This window comes from Simochromis diagramma, unplaced genomic scaffold, assembly GCF_900408965.1.
Source record: "Simochromis diagramma unplaced genomic scaffold, fSimDia1.1 OVJJ01000344.1, whole genome shotgun sequence".
Classification (NCBI taxonomy): Eukaryota; Metazoa; Chordata; class Actinopteri; order Cichliformes; family Cichlidae; genus Simochromis; species Simochromis diagramma.
The window spans coordinates 7,339,795-7,362,314 of record NW_024387375.1 but is presented as its reverse complement, the minus strand read 5'-3'; the positions used below and the strand labels follow the sequence as shown (position 1 = coordinate 7,362,314).

Here is a 22,520-nt window from a genome sequence, read left to right as displayed (position 1 = left end):
ACATTCAGCATAGGCATCTGAGTGTTAACCTACAAGGAAGGAAAACTGCTGATTCTAGTTGTATTTAGTGTATCCATTGGTGATTGAAGAAGTCCTTTTCTATTACAAGTGTGATAACGTCCATGTACTGATAATAAAAACCATTACACGCACTATGATGTGAGATGCACAGAGTCGGTAAATAGTACAATATCGCATTACATTAATATTTATTCAGGGAAAACTCAAGTTTTCCACTCCAGGTCTCAGGCCTGAAGACTATCATATTAATCTATCTCTGTTTGACTATGTTTCCCAATGGTGCATGCAGAAAATGAACATTGTTAGAATTGATCCTGGTACATCATTCCTAAAGCTCCCCATCTTGTGAACCAGCCCTCCGTGCATTCCTAATTCCCCCTCTCCGACCTGTATGCCAGCCAGCTCGGCTGACAGCCTTGCACTTCACTTTGATTTGTGAATGTGAATTTTATCAAACATCAATATTATCTTTTGAATCATATCCAAATAGGTATTTTATAGTGCTGCAGACAAGAAACGTGCTCTCTGCTTAATACTCTGCTCTTCCTCTTATTGCCAGACCACCTCCTCTCTTAAATTCTTTAAGATGAATATTAGAAGTACACTTGCCTTTTTTGTTGGACACAGCAAAACAATCGGAGTAGTATACTGTATATTTATTGTGTTGCTGTTATTAAAGTCCAACCTGTTGTCTTGGAAGCCGTTCCCAGTAGAGTTGGATGCTCCATGCAGACTGAGGGAGACACCGGTGCACAATAAATTCTTCAGGCCCATTTAATCCATAGGGGTAAAACAAGCAAACAGCAACAACAAAAAACCCCTCAGATCAGGTCAGGTCCTACTACTAAAACTAAAACTAAAGCTAAACATGGTGGTCTTAAGTACACTGCCATTCTTGCGGTTGCTGTTCTGCAGCTCATTCATTGTCTTATGCTGTGAATACTTGGGGCACAACTGCATTGGACTCTAGACCCGATGTGACCATAGGAGCTGATCTCATCTACTCAATACTAAGCTTGCAATTCCACATGCAGCAGGAGGGTGGGAAGTCAGACTAAGGAACTGCATAATGAACCTGTCAATTTTCAAAAACTAAAAGACCCCATGCAGAATGCAGCGCTCTTAAAATGCTCCTGGTGTAACGTGAAGCTGTGCAAAAGATGGACCAAAACTCCCTCGGAGACACGATGTGAAAAACATACATCGGAACGATTCCTGGTGTTATTCTCCGTTTTGCCTCTCTTCCCTCCTTCGTTCTGATTTCCATTTCGCGAGTTTTACTGTTTCAATGTCTGTAGTTTCACGTGTCCCTCAGGAGAAATGCTGAGTGACTATGCTTTCCAGGTTTCTAACCCTAGCTATATCTGGTTGCACGGTGGCGCGCCCTGCACCGTTTTATTTTCCTTCTCTCTGTCTGCTTCCTTCGCTTTAATTTCTTTCAACTCTCCTCTGCCTTATCCTGGTTTTCCTTACAGATTTGGGCCTCACTTGTTTGCCACTAATCCCCTCACCCCCAACCGGACACGGTAGATGGTTGCCCCTCCCTGAGGCCGGTTCTGTCTGAGGTTTCTTTCTTCTGTTAATAGAGAGTTTTTCCTTCCCACTGTTGCCAAGTGCTTGTTCAAAGGGGGTGGTTTCATTGTTGGGGTTTCTCTCTGTTATTATACAGTCTTTACCTTACAATATAAAGCACCTGAGGCAACTGTTGTTGTGATTTGGCACTATATGAATAAAATTGAATTGAATAGAAACTGATCAGTTGCGGCTGATTTCAGCCTGTCTCCCGAAGTGTAGTCAAAAGTGTAGAGCTGTGTCTTCATCAACACACACCTGTAGCTTTGTGCAATTTGGCTATTTCTGCTAGGTCCACTTAATGTACAGCATATGCTATGTGACTCTCCAGTCATTCTAATTGGTCGGGGTCACGAGTCATTGCAAATCTGCACCTCTCAGCTTGATTGACATGCGGCAGGGAAGACTAATCATATCCCAGGTGCAGAGGCAGTATGTCCTGGCCACTTTTTAATCATGTTCTCCAGGCTGGGGCTGATAAGAGATGTAAGGGTGATTATGGTTCAAGGAGGACGTCCTTGCGCAGGGGCCTTGGGATTATGGCTCTTCACTGTGTTCTGACGTGAAGAATGAATACATCAGTATTCAGATGGGGGCCTCCTCAGGGGGTTACGGAGGTACTTGAGAGATTTGGAATGGAGAAGAGAGACTCACTCCGTCAGGGAACTCAAATCGAACGCCTTAGGATTGTGTGTAATCTGTGAACTCATTCCATTCTGATGAGCACAGCAGATGACAGTAAGGGTGTTAATAGCATTTTAGATGTGATAAGCTTGCTTGACCTTAAAGCTCTGTTCTCACTTTATTTTCAATATATGAATAGCGCAGATGTGAACTGAGGCAATGTTTCCGTGTAAAAGGTGTGAAAAGAAGTGACTGCATGCCCTTCTTGATGGTTTCTAGGCTTTCTATCAGATTTGCAGAGAAATGGCACTAAATAGAGAGAGCGAGAGATCAAAAAAGCCTAAAAATAGCACAGCCATTTTGCATGTCAGGCCATGCAAAAATTAACTGGCTGGAAAAGCAGAACTGGGGTCGGTTATCTTAATGTTCAGAGAAGTCGAAGTTCAATTTTTATGCTCGCTTAAACATTTCCCAAAATGCATTTTTAAAAAAAAAAAAAAGTACATTTTGTGTATATTTGCTTCATGAAACAGCTTGAAAACACTGGCAATAGCTTTATGGTCATTGGTCACACCAAGTATCTTCTGGTAATGGCCAGACACAAAAAGAGACTGAATAGACGACAGCTAATCACACACTTGCACAAAATATTTTGTGCCATCTGCAGAAAAAAGAAAGTGTGTTTAACTTGTGGAAGAGGTATGGAAGAGGCAAGGGTGAGAGCTGATGAGAAAGAAACTCTAAGTCATTGTAACTCACTAGCCTGAAGAGTCAGTAAATCAAGCAATGGTCAGCCACACTTATGCGGTCCCTGTGATTGAGTAACTCATTGAACTTAAGAGTGGAAGCTTTTTGCATCTATTTTTCTAAAAATATCCCATGTCTGGAGGAGACAGTCTCCAAAAAAGAAAGTTGAGTGGATGTGAATGACGTGGATGAAGGGTTATCTCCACAAGCCCAAACCCCAGAGATATGCTGGACTCTTTCTTACTGCAAGGACAGAAGATGTGTGCGATATATATTAGTGATGGGTCGTTCGCGAACGAAATGGCTCTTAGAGCCGCCTCTTTGACGTGAACGACGCGAGCCGGCTCCTTATTGCGAGCCGTCACGTGGTTTTTTTTTTCTTTCTTTCTCTCAGCCTCTCTCTCGCACTTTTTTTCCGCTTCACTGTGCACGTGAGCCTTGTGCTTTATGCTGGGCAGAGGGGGGAGGGGCGGTAGTTACACTCAGTAGCACAGGAACAGAGCCAGACGGAGAGAGAAAGAGAGCCAGGGACAACAACATCACATTAGAAAGGTATAGTAATCATCCACAACTATTTTCAGTTGCGGATGATAAAGGATTCAGAAAGTTTATTCATGCAGGCCCATATGACAGAGAATATGCATGTTCTTTTTGTTTTCATATTATAATTTATATTTAATTGTGTTGTGGTTTGCAGTGTTTTGTGTTGTTTTCTACGGTGGCCCCTTACGGTGGCCCCTAGAGACAAAGCACATACAAACTTCAAATCACGTACGAACTCTGAAGCATGTACAAACTCCAAAACACGTAAAAACACGTACAAACTCCGAAGCACATAAAAACTCAAAACACGTACAAAAGACAACAGAAGTGCTCCAGGATGCTGGGTGCAGTGTTGAGCTTTTGTTATCTTGTGGCTGCACAAGCCAGCAAGTACCAACGACCGGATTTGGTGTGTGGTAGTAACAGGTAAATGAACTTGTTTTTAAAATCTATTGAAAGGTTATACAGCATGTATTCAGGAAGAGTGGAAAAATGCCAGTAATTTGATGGAACTTACACACATAATTACGTTTTCAAAATTCGGCCTAATTGCATTGGTTGGCTTTCCAAATGTCATCTATTCCACTTTTTGTGGTCATTCGTGAGTGCTTGAACCCAGAAGAGACTGTATACACTGCACTTGTGGTTACACAACAGTACACTATTCATAAAATTTGAATAATTGTTTTAATCACCTAGTATTTCTTGTGCTGGCTAATCGTTTTGTTAAGTGATCGCACATATCATTGCCATGGCTGTATACACTGGTGAAGTGTCATTAAATAAAAAGGTATAAAACATGCCTTTGCTCACTATTACTATCATCATCATGTAGGGTTGAAGTAGAATTTCAAACCTGGAAATTTATATAAAGATTAGAACGACACAAATGATAACATGAATAATAACACGATTGATAAGCTGTCCGTCTACAGTGACATAACTGTAAGGTACACATGAAGCTTCTGAGTATATTCAATAAGGAAGATCTGTATTTCACCTCTATACCACATGCTTTAAATCTCACAGCTCTTTAATCAATCTGCCTTTCATACTGTCATTTGTGTGACCCGTTTCCTCCTCATTTCCTCCTCATCCTGTCCAGATGGAGATCCTTGTCCAAGTCTCCATCTGCTTTTCCCCTGCCACCACCAGAGTCTAGACTCCAAGGGGTTCTGTCCTACATCCTACCTTCACTGGGATGATATGTAGCTTCATCTTGAGTCTAATCATCATATCGAGGAAAAGTTGCGTCATTCAACCTTTCTTATCAAAAAAATCTTACCTGTACTTCTTTGTTCTCAGTTAACTTAAATATACTCAAACTTTTAACATTTAACAAGGTCAGCCACATGAAACAGTTGAGTCATGGATTTAAGTAATCAGAGGCTACGTCTACACTTTTCCGTATAAATTTGAAAACGGCGTTTTCCTCTAAAAACGCTCCGCATCCACACTATTTTTTTCAACCGTTTCCGAGAGTTGTTCGTCCACACTGAAAACGCTTACGTTCCCGTACTGCGCATGCATGAAACGTAAGACGATGGGTAATTTCCGTCTTCCGTTTATTTACTTTCCGGCTCTTTGAAACGTCGTGGAAAAATGACGAGGAAAAGCACCGAGTTTTTTAAATGGACTGACAATGAGGTGGAGTAGAAAGTTGCTGAACAACAGCTCTGAGTAAACATTGCATGTACAATGTACTTCTGGAGCATGTGCAAACTGATATTAATCTTTAATAGGGCTGTCAAAATTGACAGCAAACAAAACACCTGCTGTATAATGCCCTCCGCCATCTTAGTTGAATTGGTCACATGACTGCAGCACATGACTAAAATGTGTCATAGTTTTCGAAAGCCTCCGTTTTTGCAGTCCACACTGCCACGCAAAAACTGCATTTTCAAATGTATCCACTTTGGAGAGAGTTTTCAAAAAGCTCATTTTTCCTTGACCAAAAACGCCGTCTCAGTGTGGACGGAAGGCCAAAATGGAGAGAAGAGTGTGGATATGGCCAGAGTTACTATTCTGCTAAGTTCTAATAAAACTGTTTATTTTTCGTCACAAGTAAAAGTTAGTAAAAGATTGAAAATTGAGGCAATGCGTATTTGTCCAGTTTTTATACTACCCATAGTTGTGTTTACCCAGCACAAGCAAGGCCAGACACATTCCCTCACAGCAAATAAAACATGTGTTCTCAGATTTGTCTATTTCCCTGGTTACTTGTTGTGTATGTATGTTGTGTCTGCCTATACACAGCTGGTACTGCTGGCTGGATAGCAAAAACCTTTGCTCTTTGTGTCTGAATATATATGTATATACATCTATGGTTCGGCATACTTTCACCTATCCATGATATTTCCTAACTAGACAATAACCACAAACTGACAATATGAGGGGGGCCTAATTCCCCTGTGTATACATATAAATGGGCTTGTATGTTAAGTTAAGATTTTGTGGCTCATCTCTCGAATGACACAAAATAGTAGGTAGGTACTGGCTGCTATGGCAACAAGTGTCATAAAGAGGCAATCACCGACTACAACGCACAAGCCAAAGTTTTATTTTTGCAACGCTTTAGTTTTAGAGGTCTTCACTGGGAAACATGTTCAGACTTGTTCACCTGGCAAACACCTTGATCAGAAAGTTGCACTAACAAAAACTTGGAAAGCTCAAAAAAATCAATCTACTAACAGCCTCTTCTTTTCATTAGATGCCCACACGAACTGACGTTTTTTTCTTTCACAGGAAAGCGCCAGTCAATGTTTTAGGTTTTTCTTTCTTTTTTTGGTGTAAGTGTTTGCTTAACAATGACCCTGAAAATCAGAAATATAAAGGAGCAAATTTTAACTGACGCAGTAAAGGAGGAAGGAGCGGTTTAAGGGCAAAGTGGCACGGGAGAGATGTCCTGCCACCTTCCATACAATATCTAAAACATCCACTAATATACATTATTTGTATAGCATGTCTTCACCAATATTGTCAATACTGAGACAATATGAGACCACATTAGTCACTTCTCTCCATGTTATCCTCTAGTCCGACCTTCAGCATTCTCTAAAAAAAGCTGGAAATATATTTTTATTTTTGGTTTTCAATCCAGTTAGGACTAGACATTACGAAAGAATCTTGCATTGCGCTTGCAATGAATTGTACAGGTAAACAGCCCTGAGCAATGATGGCAAAGTTTCAAATGGTAAAAAATGTTACCTGCCTTTGTGGAAACATGCTTTTGACTCAGTTTGCAGCGCACTAATCTACTTCCCAGAAAGTTCAGTGGGAAAAATGTTTTGTCACTCATCCAAGCGACTTCTTCAGTCTGACTGAACTCTTTTCTCCCACTGAAAATGCTACATTCAGATGAACAGAATCAACTTTTGGGGGTTTTCTTTACCTGGATGGCTGAGCATGCATCAAGACACTACTCAAATAATCAAAATATCTCCAAACTACTGAATACCTCTGAGCCCTCTTTTCAGCAATGTCCTTATAAGCCCTGGGTTACATCCGTTGGGGTGTCATGTTCAGTAATGCTGACTGTTACATTTAACATTACATTAAATAGAACATGCAAATAATAGTTACATTTCAGAATTAACATGCGATATTTAGCACAATACATTGCTAATGTGCCTCGCAACTCTCTCACTTTCAGTCACAGTTAAGGCACACATTGTGCCCCTTTCTGATGTTATTCGTATAAAATCGACTCAAAAATTACATTTTCCTCCCTCAGTTCATTATTGTTTCATTCTCCAAGCTGAGCAATTCAAGATCCAGGGGAGACTCAGGCATAGCTGCAATAATGTGACAACATGACTTCAGATTTAGGTATGACCAAGGAATTGTGCTGTCACAACTATTATGATGAAAAAATGAACAGGGTGTTCATTCAGACATGAAGCTGAGATGTTCAGATGCCTTCAGATAAATGGAAAGTAGTGCACGTCTGAAAGGGGCTTTAAACTTAATCCCATCACAGCTGACACATACCCAGTCTGACAGTCAAAGTTGCAGCCTGCTTTTGTGTAGACCCTGTCCTTGTGCTATGTTAGGGTCAGTAAAGTTAATTTATTTGCTAATTCAACTCCAACAAATCCACCAGTGCAGCTATAACCCAAAGGCTAAAAGTTGTGGATTCAAGCAAACTAGTGTTTAAAACTGAAAAGCACACCTCAAGGTCTTTTTACTTCTATTTACTGACAACCCAACTCGGTAAGTGGCAAAATTTTCTTCCAAATCACATCCGCCGATGAACTCCATTTAGCAAGCAACTTTACCTTTGGCTAACATTTTAATAATGGACATGCTTTCATTGTTGAATCATGCTTTGAATGAGCTCTTATATTCATTTCTAACTTAACTTGGCTTGAGTTAAAATTGTCTGGTTGGTGTCATTTGCATGATTGAGAGGAGCTCAGTCATGCAAATGACACCACACCGTGCTCATCTCAAACACAAATCCCTGGCAGTTTAAGCCATCCGTGAAATTAGAGGTTAATCATGGATGATTACCTCAAAAAAAAAAGTGTTGCAAGATTTGTTCAGTCCACTTGTATGTCCTTTATTGGTTCCCAACTTTAATGTGTTATTGATTTGTAGTAGTGAAAATCTAACTTCCCTTGTAGCATAATAATGAGGATGAGGCTAACACAAGAAAGCCATTTATCTGGCTCAGCATAGCACAAAGAGAAATTATGCATCTCTCCTTCTTTATGAGTGTCTCAGGCCATTTCTGAACCCGTTATAGACGTGCTCTTGGAAATCCATCCTGAACTAAAGTGACCTAAAGAGCTTTGTGACACTGTGTTAATAAATGACTGCATACTGCCCAGGTCAATGCAACAGCTTTAGTTTACCTTGAAAGAAAATGATCAATGTGCCATCTAATTTGTACACTGCATGCCACTGAGTAGTACATGAGGACTTAAGAGTGAAAATAAAAGAAGATTGCCCTTCTAACCTCAATCTAAGTAAGTCCTTTTTTTTTCTTTAAGAAGTAAGTTATCTGTTTTAGGTTTCATCTCTCTTCTAACTCAGATGTTCCATGCTATAAGAAAAGAAAGTGCTCTCTCTGTTAATTCAAAGGGTCCTTACCAGGTCTTAAAATTACATAAATACAACCTCAGACTAACAATATGTGAAATATTGTGCTGTTATTATTTATTTAATAAAATGCAGAAACTGTGTGTGAAAAATTAAAGTGTGTGAAAAGTACAACCTATGATTTAGTCGCTCGTAAAACCACTTTCTGCAACAGTAACAGAGTTTTGTTTTGGGTTTTTTTTGTATGACTTTCTCTCACATGGTTGTGAAGGAATTTTGATGCATTGTTCTTTTATAAAGTTCATTAAGCTTTGTGGGTATTTGTTTGTGCACAGCTTAAATCAGGTATGTATCATAAGGCCCATATCTGAGGAGCTAAGAGTCCGACTTGTAGTACTGGGGTGTAGTAATTCAATAATGTAGTTGGTGCCCCAACCCAAGAAGGCAGTAAAAGTGAAAAACAAAATTTTAAAATGACATCTAAGCTTGACATTTAGCCAGTGCAAAAGCGTTATGTGATAACTTGTGATGATTTATGGGAGCTAGAAGCCTTGCAGTAGCCTTTTGGACAGATTGGAAGTGATTAATAGATACTTTGATCAGACATGAAAAGAGTTTGATACAATAATCGAAAATGTGAAGAGATGAAAGTATGTAGCATCTCCAATTCATGTTTTGGGTTTAGCAGTATTTATTAGATCAAACAAAAACAACAGTGGGTTAAAATCTTGATGTGAGAATCAAATCTCATAAAAATGATCAAAAATGACCCCAAGGTTCTGCACATTACCATCTATAGTGGAAGAAAAAGACTGCAATCTCAGTCTGACTTGGGTAGTGATGCTGTCTATGTCTGTTTTGAGCTGCAAAAAGTTATTTGCAGTCTAATCGTTGATTGCATTTAGAATAGGTAATTTATTCAGTTCATGAGGCTTTAAAAGAAAGGTATGGTTGAATGCCCTCATCATGCAAATGATGAGAAGTTATGTTAAAGCTACTGATAACATGACCTGGTGGGAGAATATATAATGAAAAAAGAGATCCTTGTGGGACACCACATCACATGACAGACAAATCTGATTTTTTTTTTAAAAAAAGGTTGGAAAGGTTCAAAGTAAGCTAATCCAGACCTGGCCCGGAAATCCTGTGAATTAAAATCTGATGGTTGACGGTAGCAGAGGCTTAGCTTGGGGCCAGTAAAACAAGGACTGAGCAGTCACCGTTATCTGCAGGCAACATTAGGTCATTCGAGACTTTAAGGAAGACTTAAAGTGTAATGTATCTCACTGAAATTTATCAAGAACATTATGCTTCTGCAAAACTTTCCTGAGTTGTGCTCCAACAACTTTTAGAATAGTTTAGCGATAAAAGAAGGCTTTGAATTAGGCCTTTAGTATATCAGGAAGGGTCTGGATGAATTTTTTTCAATGCCATGTTTAAAGCTGAGGAGGCAGCTTTAAGAGACCACGGACAGTTTATTAATTGAAAACCTTAACAGATAAATATAAAATTAAATCTGATAATAAAAGTTGATAAAAGCTGAAACAAAACCCTCACTGAGAGTTTCATTTGACTTCTCTCACCCCAACACCGGCAGTTCTGCTAAGCTGTCACCCTAAGGTCATTTTTATTTGATTTATCAACCCAGAGCTTTTCAATACACCAAGCATTCAAATAAATGGGGCTGTCACAGCAGCAACCACAAACACACACAGCTGTACTGGCAGTAGATTTAAATATTTTTACAAAGATAAAGTTGGAAAATTGGAAAAAAACATATGAAGAGGTGGATTACATAATATATACCACACCACGGCTGTTTCAGCCAAAGTAATGATGCGTGAATATCTGTGATGGGAACAGCTCCATATTAATGTATGTGCACGGGAATCACGGTTTGGTCAGCATCACTAGAAAAGTAGAAATTTAGTCTGTAAAGAAAAGCAAAAAAGTCCTGACTGTGTCTGTTATTAGACATATTCATTCCTGTGTCTTTATAATGGGGCAGTGATAATAATGAGTTACATAAATAAAGTGTTTTTCATGGCGATAATTTTAGCATTTTGTCTTTCAACTACAGCAAATAACTCCAAAAACATCATTTACACCTGTAAGTACATTTTACATGAGAAGTATTTGTATTTTTGAAAGCTTATTTATAGGAAAATAAACTATTAATTATAGCCAACACTAAAAAAGCAAGATGTAAAACTGCTCCTGAGAATGCTCTCGCCAAAGCTTATCAAGGGAAGGACAACTTTTGACAGTCTCTAAAAACGATTTATCATCTTGTTCTATTCTTCCATGAACAGTGACAGTATTTTTCAGAGAAACGATTGCTCGGTGAACAGTGATACTCTCTTATCTCAAACCTAGCCTGCAGAAGGTTAGGTTTGCAGCAGTTACCATGGCACCCCATTAAAAAGTAAAGCACCTTTATGACACTCCAAACCTGGGCTTAAATTTAAGGCTTAAATTCTGCTTTGTAGTGCCGGGGACTCACCTACTATATACACAGCCTTTATACTGTCCTCCAATGACTCCCATTAAGGTTTTATAAAAAGACTAAAAGCTTCCTGATGTAAAAGGCTATTTTAAAAATTCCTCGTAGGTACTCGTTGACACTAGGATGCCTCAACCTAGACAGAGACCAATTGTTATGTTTAATGAGAATGCACACACAAACTGAATGCAAATAAATGGTGAGCTTTAATTAGCACGGCTTGTACTTAAACACAACTTGAGCAAAACCTGAGAATGCAGGAAAATAAAAGGCTATATATACAAAGCATTGATTGGGAGCTAATGGGGACACAGGTGGACACCATGACGCCGACTTTTTTTTTTGCTGTTGTTTAGAAAGAAAGTGTCAAAAAACACACACACAAGGAAAGTAGACTGAGAAAATAAGAAGTAATAACTACCAGTATATATAAAAAGAAGTGACAATAAAACTACTATTAAAACGAATAAAGACAAATAACTAATATAAAGAGAGAGTAAATTAGAGCATCTATTTATAATAATCAAAATGATAGTGAGCGCGTATTTCGTATTGACAATCAGTAACTAGTGCTCTGACTGAGAGTACCAGACAGCCAATATTTGCAGTTTGTACTTGAGCCAACTCACTGAATTAACATTTATTAAATGGCTGCAACTGACTGGGTTTGCCACCCACAGTTGTCATAGCCTATGAAATCAACGCTTGCAGAGTAATTCTTTCACTTCATTTAACTTAGGCAATGAAGTTGACAGTTATAGCTTTGAATTCCTGCGACTTCCTAGTTAGGAAACGCACTCTTTGATCTAAACTTTGATTTAGAACTAGCTTGCTATGGATGTAAAAACTGTGGCGGTACTTCATATATACACACACACATATAAATGAGCTGTATCCATTCAGGTTTTCTCCTTCCTATTCACAACAGGTAGATCTCGATTCTTGAAAGCGTTTTATCTGTGGCCGCCTGCTTTGCACATATTCTGCATCTCATTCATCACTGTCTAAACAGTTGACAAGCAGCGCAGTTGATATGGATCATCACAGACAGACAGATGCACTGCTCTCAAAGTCACACTGTGCTCACAGATGGGCAAACTGTTGTAAGAAAACTGATTAAATAGAAAAGGTTAAGTGAAGTGCATGCACAGATACATACACGAAATGGCACTTTTTAGTGCATTGCTGCAGCTGGGCCACAAAGACACGAGTAGAACAGAAATGTTCTGCAAAAAAAAACCCTAAATTTCTGTGCAGCCTGTTCAGCTTTTATCCCTAATGATTATGTTTTTAGAGTAGGTCTCTCATGTTCAGCGTTTCCTGCTGTTACATTGTGAAAACGCTGAGGAGAATCTGAAGGAGGATTTATCTTGCGTGTATTCTGAGGTTGTCAAACGCCTTGTGCATACACCCCATTGAGTACAACAGCATGCGAGTAAATGGCATGTCTTTGACTTTCACTATCTCTAGTTGCTGCGTGAAGGCTTCAAAGGCTAAACGATGGATGTGTGGCAGCTGGTTAACCTTCACAACTTTGGAGAGTTGGGCTCCCCTGTCCAATCCATCAATTGATCAAGAACGCAACGAGATGATGAATCATACTTCACTTTTTCTTGTCAGCGCCTCGCAAATGGCCCTTGCAGATGTAATACCGTGTTTGCTCAGCCTAGTATTTATTCACAATATACTCAGAAATTTCTCTTTAGCACTTTTCCTTCTATAACTCTTTTTCTTTATTACATAGTTTCACTGTTTATTTATTCATTCGTCTGGCTTTATAGAAATCTTTCCAATAGATAGATTTAAGCAAACAGATCAACAGAAAGCATGGCTCGCGATTGACTTATTTGAAACCTAGGAATGTGTGCTAAAGATTTAGCTTAGAAAATACACTCACTGGGTACACCTATAGGATGTAAATCCAGTGAAACAACCTAACCCCACTGATAGCATGTCTGTGGAGTGTGAGAGGAAGCTGGAGAACCCATGCAGATATAGGGAGAACATGCAAACACTTTATGGCCCCAGCCATTTGATCATATTTCTAACATTTAGCAACTTGAAACAATAAAAGTTTCTTTTAAAAAAGGCCAGTTCTGATTTCAAAGTAAGTAAAGTAAGCTAGTGGCGCTGGCAGAGAAAGCAAGCAAGTTTGCCAACAGCAAGTTTGTGTTTATATATCCATGCTAGCCACCAATTACAAGCATAATGCACAGACACAGGCTGCGATACAAATAGTACAACACCTTCTTTATTTACTGTGTAGACTCCACATTTGGAAAATGTGAAGAATCACTTACAGCAACGATAAACAAAACTGAAAATATTCAAAAAATAACCTTTGTGCATTTGTATTTTCTCGTTTATTCTGTCAAAGCCACAGGAAGCCACGGGAGGTGGACAAAAGAGTTTTATATGTTCTGTAATTTAAGTGTTTTGTGTTCTACATCAATAAAAACTGGACCGTTTGGGTTAATAACAACTGTTATCCCTCCTCCGCCTCTTAAATGAATCGTGGGTCAAAGCCTGTCCTCCTGTGCTTGACGAGTGGTTCAGCTGTAACACAGCAGGAGAGCTGCTGGTGCTTTGCTATCAGACTTTCAGATGTCTGGGGCCGGCGTCTGTCCTGCTTTTGTTTTAGATTATCTGTTGTTGGGAAACTTTTATTGAACTTACAGTAAGCAATCAAGTTCTCATCGACTCAAATAACGTTGTCTTTTGTCTCCCCTCGCTTGAAAGCTAGGGAAACACTAAGGTGTTTTTAAAATAGGGCTGAATGTATACCCACAGTATACATTGTTAGAAAATTTACATAAAGAGATTACATCTAAAGGGCATAGTATAAAAATCAATGATTGCTGTCTTCACAGGCACAAGAAAGGTGTCCAGACAGTTGTGTAGTACGAGTAAGAGAGGTGTTGTATTTTTAAGTATAGATGGAAATCTCCAATCATAGGATACTGTATGAACTAGGCTACTCACAAGCTGTTTCCTCCTAATTACTTTATGTCATCTATAATTACAGTTCTCATTTCACTATAAAATCTCACTACACAGCAGTTAACAGCATGTTGTGAGCCATAATTAAAAGATTCATTGCTTTTTTCCTGCGTGTTCACTTGGAAAGTCCATGAAATTGAGCTGAAGGCTCCACGCTTACAGAATGTGACTCAGTATGATGACCTTTGATCCCTGCAAAGGTGGCTGCAAATTGGGCTTTCCTCCGGCGCCCTGGCAGCAAAATTTGTCTATTATAGTTGTTTTTGTTCTAACTGTGACCTTGATTTTGTTTTGACAGAATATAAATCTGTTTGACTAAATCTTGACTTTCTATTATTACCTTAATTAAGTCTATGCTGTCTGGTGGGAGCTTGGATGACAAAATAAAGACACGCTATTCATCTCAGAAATAATTGTCAGAAAGAGCGAGAAATAACCACCAGGTTTCATATTGTCAAGTGAATCTTAAGGCCTAAAGCTATGATTTTAGAAGTTACAAATTTGGAAAGCTGATCGTGTTGTTCTTTTGTTGTTGTTCTTTGAAATTAGGTGACAAAGTTAAGATTAACCTCAAAACTTTCCAAAGTGCCTTAAGTAGTTAGATTTAGTAATTACAAGACAAAGTGTATATTGGCTTGGAGAGCTATCTTTGTTCTGTAAGCTAACACACAGAGATCAATGACACCATCAATAATGTTCTCTCTTTAAGTTGGCTTACTCACAGGCTAAACAAGAGTTTAATACTTCCATTATGGTGTATCGTGTAAGTAAATAACAACAAATCTATTTGGTTCCAAACCTCTGAATCTCTGACCAAACCTCACTAGTTTGAGCTGATGTGCTGTCCAGGGTATTCTGTCCCTTTTGACCAATGGTCACTAGCTTGAAAAATATCAATCTGAAGAAATCTTTTTACACCACTTTCTGTAAATAAACCTTAAATCGATGTTTCTTCAGTAGAAGATCCTGTGTTAGTCACTTCAACAAACAATTATCGCAGCTTCTGCTTTGTTTGAAGAAGAACATTAGACGGCAAAACTAAGCAAAATACATCTTGTCACACATAAAGAGAAAATGTCAGATTGAATGATCAAGTTCGGCAAAATGGGAATTTAATCTTGCTCTCAGCCCGAGTAAAGTTTAACTTAAAATGATGAGTGAGAGAAGCTAAATGAGGGAAGCTAGTCCAAAAAAAACTAGAAACTAGAAAAAGGCAGTGTACCGTACTAGAAGTAGTTGGTAAGTGACTTTTCTCCAACTTCAATAATTTTGTGGATCTATACTCAAAAGCACTGAGGTGAGTGCCTTGACTACTGCTCACTAGTATGGGTGGAAATTAGAAAAGTGGAGAGGAATACCTGAGTGCCATTAGAATGCTGTGTTTACCATGAGAAGGACATTGTTAATGTAACCTTGAGTGAGCAACTCCACCAGCCATATTAGCACAATGAATATGCTAAACATGACCCATGGCTCCAAGAATGAAAACAGGAAGTCTCCTCAGCTGACAGACAATATTTAACCTTTTTTTCTTTTCTTTTAAATGCATATTTAATGCATACCAACTATGTGTGAGCATTCAGTCGTGTGTGTGTGTGAGCAAGCTGCAGTGAAGACTAAATGAAGTGAGGCAGATGCAGAGCACGACAGCGCTGTTCCTTCCTACTCGCAGGAAAAGAGACTTTGTTAAGGACTAATGATTGTCACTCTGTCCCCTCACTCAGAGGCAGAGAGTACCTGATGATAATTAACCTTCAACATAATCAGCTAAGACCTCAAAAGCACCATCAAACAAACCATGAGGGCTGGGTCATGTATAAAATACAGTATGCAACGCACCTGTAAACAAAATGAAAATGAATACCCAAACATCTGTGATACCCCTCACTTCACTGAACAACAGTTACTCATAGTTTTATGTTACACCATACCAGTACCAGATTTGCTTTCAGACCTGCCTTAAATCTTCATGGCATTGATTAAACAAGCTGTTGAAAACACTCCTCAGAGACTTTGCTCCATATTGACATGACAGCGTCGCACGTTCCACCACATCCAAAAGGTGCTCTTGGGTTGAGATCTGTTGACTGTGGAGGCCATTTGAGTACAATGAACTCATTGTCACACTAAAGAAACCAGTTTAAGATGATTTGAGCTTTTTAACAAAGAGTATTATCCTGCTGCAAGCAACCATCATAAGAATGCCACACTGTGGTCGTGAAAGGACGGACATGGTCATAAGATTACTTGGGTATTTAAACAATTCTCATTTGGTAGTAATGGGCCCAAAGTGTGCCAAGAAAATATCCCTCATAGGATGGATGGAGCCACGCTTTTATGTTGTTTTTAGCAAAATCTGACCTTACCATACGAATGTGTCAACAGACATTAAGACCCATCAGTTGGACAACCTTCTATTGTCTATCTAAGCTGACAGCTGTGGCACCCAGTGTGGTCTTCTGCTGTTTAATACATCTGCTTCCAGTCTGAACATGTGTATTCAGAGATGCTTTTCTGCATACCTCGGTTGTAACTAGTGGTTATTTGAGTTAGTGTTGCCTTCATATCAGCTCCAAGCAGTCTGGTCATTCGCCTCTGACCTCTGTGAACTGCAGCTGACTGAAAATTTTCTCTTTTTCCAGACCATCCTCTGGAAACCCTAGAGATGGTTGTGCAGGAAAATCCCAGAAGATCAGCATCTTTTGAAATACTCAGACTAACAACCATTCCCCATTGTGATGTTCAATTTGAACTTCAGCAGGTCATCTTGACCACGTCTATGTGCCTAAAAGCTTTGAATTGCCACCATGTGATTGGCTGATCAGATATTTGCATTAACAAGGAGATGAACTTGTGTATCTAACAAGAAGGACAGCAAACACAAGCATCCCAGTAGATTTAAACACTGACTGACCACAGTGTGTGAAAGCAGAAATTCTTAAAAATTAAAAACATGGGTCACCAATTGACGATAATAAATTTTTTAGTAGATGCTGTACTTCCTTCCTCTGCCTGACCTCTCACCGATCCAATAACAATAATTCTCAGCAGAATTTGTATCCATTTGTGCCGACGTGTTCATCTGTTAGATTACAATGAACATTTCAATAAATAGCAGGCTCTTGTTTCTGCAAATGAGGTGTTCGCCCTTCCCTCTACAGCACTGCTACCATAATAATCATTATTTGTTTTGCTAGTAATCGTGTACCCTTTAAAAAGCTGTAGCAAATGAAGGCCCTTGAATTACCATAGTCATAAATATTCATCACTACAAAATTCTTAATTTAGGAATTTCTAGAGCATTATCAGTGCTGCAGCTAACCGGGGCGGCTTTTCAGTAATTGGAGCCCATGTTAGAACATAAATTCACTTATCCTAGTCTAGAGGTCAGCGAATAACAGTCTGTGAGAAAAATGTGGCTCATGGCCCAGCTGTAAATGTTACATAAATTACAGGAGGTATGCATATAAAATGGATAATGTGAGAGCTATTAATAAGTGCATAACAAACAATAAGATATATCGACAGTAAAAAGTCAAAATTAAAGTCTGCAGTGTGTCTCCACCGCAACAAAAGACCAATGTAGACCCAAAATATACTGAAAAACTGCTGTAAACTGCCCCGCGGTGCACTATAAAATCATTGGAACTGTTTTGTAACGCACCCCGCCGCAAACAAGCAAACTCCGGAGAACACAAACAAATAAATAGAAGCCAGCGAGAGGTGAAGTGAGCTGCACTCCACCCATCTCAGAAATGAAACCATGAAGCACAGCCATGAAATTTACAAACGCAAGCAGAGGAGTTGAATTTGACCAAATAAAATTGTGTAATTGACCAGCATGCGCACCTTCTCCTGGTGCGACACAAAAACAGAGCCATCACGCCTTAACCCACGACACTAAAAATAGAAATCCACATCTGTGTGAGAATCCAAGTGGAATCCTCCCACCCACTTTCTAACATCTGTGACAGAGACTTTACCTGTGGGCCACTCCTGTGCAGCTGGTCTGGGACCTGGAAAAACCTGGTTTGTGGAGACCTGAAGCTGAATTGGGTTGGATATAACCAAACTGAATTATTTTTTTATTTTAATCTGTTACAGGTGGATAGTTAAGCTTAACAGTAAATGGAGACATTTAAACCTCAGGTCTTCCTTTAAATAAATTAAAGGCACCACTAAAGTCCTACCAAGTCATAACAAAATTATACCCAACATATGCTTGCTTTTCATGCATATGAGGCTAAAGGAATACAGTTTGGCAGTGTTGGAAGATTAAAAGGAAGAGGTGAGGGTGAAATGTAAGAAGATTATCTCAAAATAAATTCCACTAGACCTGAAGCTGTTTCAGCTTGCTTTGTATGCATAAGAGGGCAGTTAAAAAAAACAAACAACAACAACAATTAATGAACATCAGTTGGTTGTTTTAATCCCTAAAAGCTTTTAGCATTGTTTTGGCAATAAAAAACAAACTGGATAAAATGAACAACCTTCCACGGTAGCATATAAATTATATATATGAAATTTACTGTAGTCAGAATATGTGCAGCTTTGCTGCTAAATTTAGCTAAATGTTTAGCGAGATGCTAATTGCGGCTAATATTAGCATTAGCCCAGGAGAATGCTTACAGGCTAATTTAGTCATTAGGGTTTAAAATGAGGTTCGAATAGGCAGTCATACACTCACTAGATTCACACTGAACTTTTAGTCTGCAGGTGATGAGGGGATACATCTCCAGTACAAAATAATTTCCCCCAAGGATCAATAAAGTATTCTGATTCTGATTCTGATTCTGAAGGCTGAACATAATTTTCCTAAATTTAGCCTAATGGAGTAAGCTTTTCAAACAAAATGTGCATATCAACCACACTTTTTAAGTGTTCAAATAATCTTGGTGAAAATGACACATACTCTGCTGAAAGCACCTGAACATGTCCTGCTTGATTTAATGATACAAACCCACAGCAAATTAGAGAAAATGCTATACCCCAAGCCTAGGAGTGGAACTTACATGAAGTGTGAAGGTTTATAATCCAAGTATACTAATAAATGCTTTATTTAGCTGAAGATCAGTGTCTAAAGGTTTGTACATGTGTTTGACAGTCGTTATCTGTGCAATAAATCCTGAGCCACCTCTCATTACTTCTAAGCATACATTTTTGTCATTTTGTAAAGCGGTCTTGAGCAGTAATTCCCCAACATTTCTGAATGTTTTTCAAAGTTTTTTCCTTTTTCAGTCCTTGCACCTGACCTTTTTTTAGAGGAAATATCTGTCTCTTAAGCCACTTAACACTTAACTGTGAATAATTCAAGAACAAAAAAAGGCATCTCATCTGGAGCAGATGAATAGTGTCTAAAAGTCATGTCCATAAGAAAAAATCAGACCCGATACAGTCACTTAAGCTTCACCAGGTCTCAGTGGAAGGGTGGTTGTCAACAAGCCATTCTTAAGAAAGGGAAATGGAGAAAAAGCAGCAGTATGCCAAATTACACAACAACTAGACTAAATGAGTGGCAACAGGTCTCATGGAGTGATGAATCCAAATTTGAAATTTTAAGTTCAAATTCTTGTCAATTGTTATATGACGGGGGTATGGAGAAAGGTAAAACAGTGACTGACTACAGCCACCTGCAAATCGTGGCGAGTGCTACATTTCAGCCAGTTGTCTAAATTGGTGGAATTATGAACAAAGAAAAGTGCCATCAGATTTGAATCCACCGTGCAATACCATCTGGAAAGTGCCAGACTGTGACAAACTTTTTTCAGCATGACAATCCCAAACACACAGCTATGCAGTAAAAGCATACCTGGACAGAAAAACACACAGTGGATCGAGAGTTTTGTACAGTAAGTAATATACAGCAATCTGTGTGGAGTTTTCATGTTCTCCCTGTACCCCTGTGTGCTTCCTTCTACAGTCCAAAGATGTGCAAGAGTTAAGGTTGGTGATTCTAAATTGGCTGTAGAGGTGAATCTTTCTGTTTCTCCATGTGTCAGCCCTGTGACAGACTGGCAACCTGTCTAGGGTGGATGTGTATGTATAATTTAGCTACCTGGCAGTACTGACCAGTTATTTGTATGACTGTCTGCCCCCAAACACTATATCGCTTGGAACAAAATCTGAATTATAACTTGCAGCTCAATAAATAGTTCATATGTACTCAGTTTGTGATTACATATAAACCTTTCCAAGAGTATCACCAATCCCGGTTATGGGCTGTCAAACTAAAGTGTTCTTTTCAGGCATCAGCTGTAGCACTTGGTATCCAAATCCCGTGAACTTGAATTGCCAAGCTACAGATAAAATTATGAACGTGAAATTGATTCTGTTGCACAAATATCTGACTTATAACAAGAGGGAGAGCCAGCTAAGCAGTTTGTGGTTGTGGATGAAGCATTTACTCATTCTGAGATCAACAAAAAGTACTTGAGCTTGCAGAAATGCAAACATCAGCTGGCACAAACAGGTGGTTACCTTGTGCCTGCCAATCAAGTTCTCAGGAACTATTTTATTTTTGCAAAATGGCAAAAAAAAAAAAAAAAAAAAAAAAGCTCAGCAGAAATGATATAATTTTAAAAGAAAATAAAGTACAATTTATCATAAATTACTTCTCAATGGGTTGCATTGATGCTGTGGAAGGCAAAGCCACATAACACAAGACCTGTGGAATTGAAAATAGACGCCTGTCTTTGTGACACGAGGAGACTGTGAAGTCTTTAATGGACAGAAGCAAAACAGCTCTTTTTTACCCTGTTTGTAACTGTGACCCGCCATTATCTCTGGTCACACCGAACACACATTTCAATTAAGCACTGCATCACTGCACATCACATTAATTATAAGAGACTATAATAAGTCAGGGTTTTTTTCTACCATCATGCTATAAATAACATAAGAAGTCTGAGGATGCTACGGGCAGAGCCAAAATCAGGCACCAAACTGAACCACAAGGTGGAGCCAAAAATGAGTGCGTGTGTTTTTTTTTTTAGCCATCTCCCTCTGTGTATCTCATTTCAGCTTCACGTTCATCCGTCCCTTCTTTATTCCCGTGTAATTAAAAATAAAACAATAACAAAAAAACGAACGAGTACAAGTATATCACTCCAAGTCTGTAAAGAGCATAAATCAGCATCTACCTGGAGTAGAGCAGCCAGCCTATTGATCACACCCTTGGTGAATTTAACACTTGGTCTGAATCAGCCCACTTAAAGTGAATACTTTCTCCTGTCATTCGTCACGACTGAAACGTCTGCGACTTCTGCCTCGTATCCAGCAAATGATGTTTGATTGCTTATTGAGCCGCGCTCTCAAGTCACTACTGCACAAGGACAGTTTCCATTCAGCCCAGCGTGCAACAATTAGGCTACAGTTCACCAACGCAACTGGCTCATTAAAACCAGTAACATACAGACTCACAGGGTACAAATCGCCAGCTTAAGTATTTGGTATCAGACAGGTTAAATCCCCCGTTTAAGTAGTGACCACAGAATAGTCCGTGCCTTAACTTCTGCATCTACAGATCCAGCAGCATTAAATGTTTAGTCATTCGTTGCCGCATCTTACAGCTTCTTGCTTTTTCCCCCCAACTGCCGTTAAACCCGTTAAGAATGGTTTCTGTTGCTGCATATATTGCTCTCTTCACATCTTAATAAGCAGTTTCCCTTACCTGTGCTGCGTCTTGTCTGCGTTTCCAATATTCTCCCTTACTTTTGTATTACGTCCGCTGCCCAGAAATACGTCAATTTGCAAGAAAAAGCGTAATTGAAGAGTAACTCAGTTTTCCTCTGTATAGTTCTCTGGATCTTGCTCCGCGTCTCCCTCCACCACCGAGACTCCCAGGGCAGATAAACGGGCAGATAAAATGCGTTACTGATAAGATCAAGAGCAGTCCAGTTTAAATCTGATCTTTGGATGACCAAATCATTCCCGCTTTATAGGACAGTGGAAAAACAGCCACATCCCCGTTAGTTGGAAAATCCCTCCTCACTTTATCTCCCGGAGAAAAGCAGTGTCTTTTTCTTCCCCCCCACACACACCAGCGAGCAGTTTTACTCTCCCTGCTCAGCCTTTAGAAAACCAGTTGCCTTAAAATCTGATAGGCCCGCTGAACTGCAAGGTTTATCTGTTGGGATTATTCTAACGGCACCGGTGATGCTGCGTATCCCGCATCCCACTTAGGGGCTGCGGCTGAGGTAAGAGCGAGCGCGGAGGAAAAAGCCAGGGAACGATCGCGCTTTGTGCGGTGCTCCTCCAAACAAACGTACCTGTGAAACCCTCTCTGTAGAAAACACCTATTTTACATTGTGCTGTATGTCAGACGCACTCGTGTACAGTCGGCTGTATCCACTGCGGTCCGGTGGAAAGATGCAGGGCAGACTGATAGAGGTGCGGGCGAAGTCTCCCCTTCTTCTCATACGCGCTGCCGCGCACACGTTCACAGAGGGGGGATTTTTTTTGTGCTGTC

General features: G+C 39.4%; 1 protein-coding gene across 3 annotated transcripts in view; it reads right to left on the bottom strand.

The window, feature by feature from the left end:
- grik4 (glutamate receptor, ionotropic, kainate 4) overlaps nt 1–22,520 on the bottom strand; it is a 330,883-nt gene extending 308,363 nt beyond the window's left edge. Inside the window, exon 1 of one of the 3 annotated variants that reach the window (XM_040008873.1) lies at nt 21,723–22,520. The gene's annotated coding sequence lies outside the window, so the exon portion shown is untranslated. The remainder of the gene's footprint in view (nt 1–21,722) is intronic. The other 2 variants (XM_040008871.1, XM_040008872.1) reach the window with 2 other exon arrangements.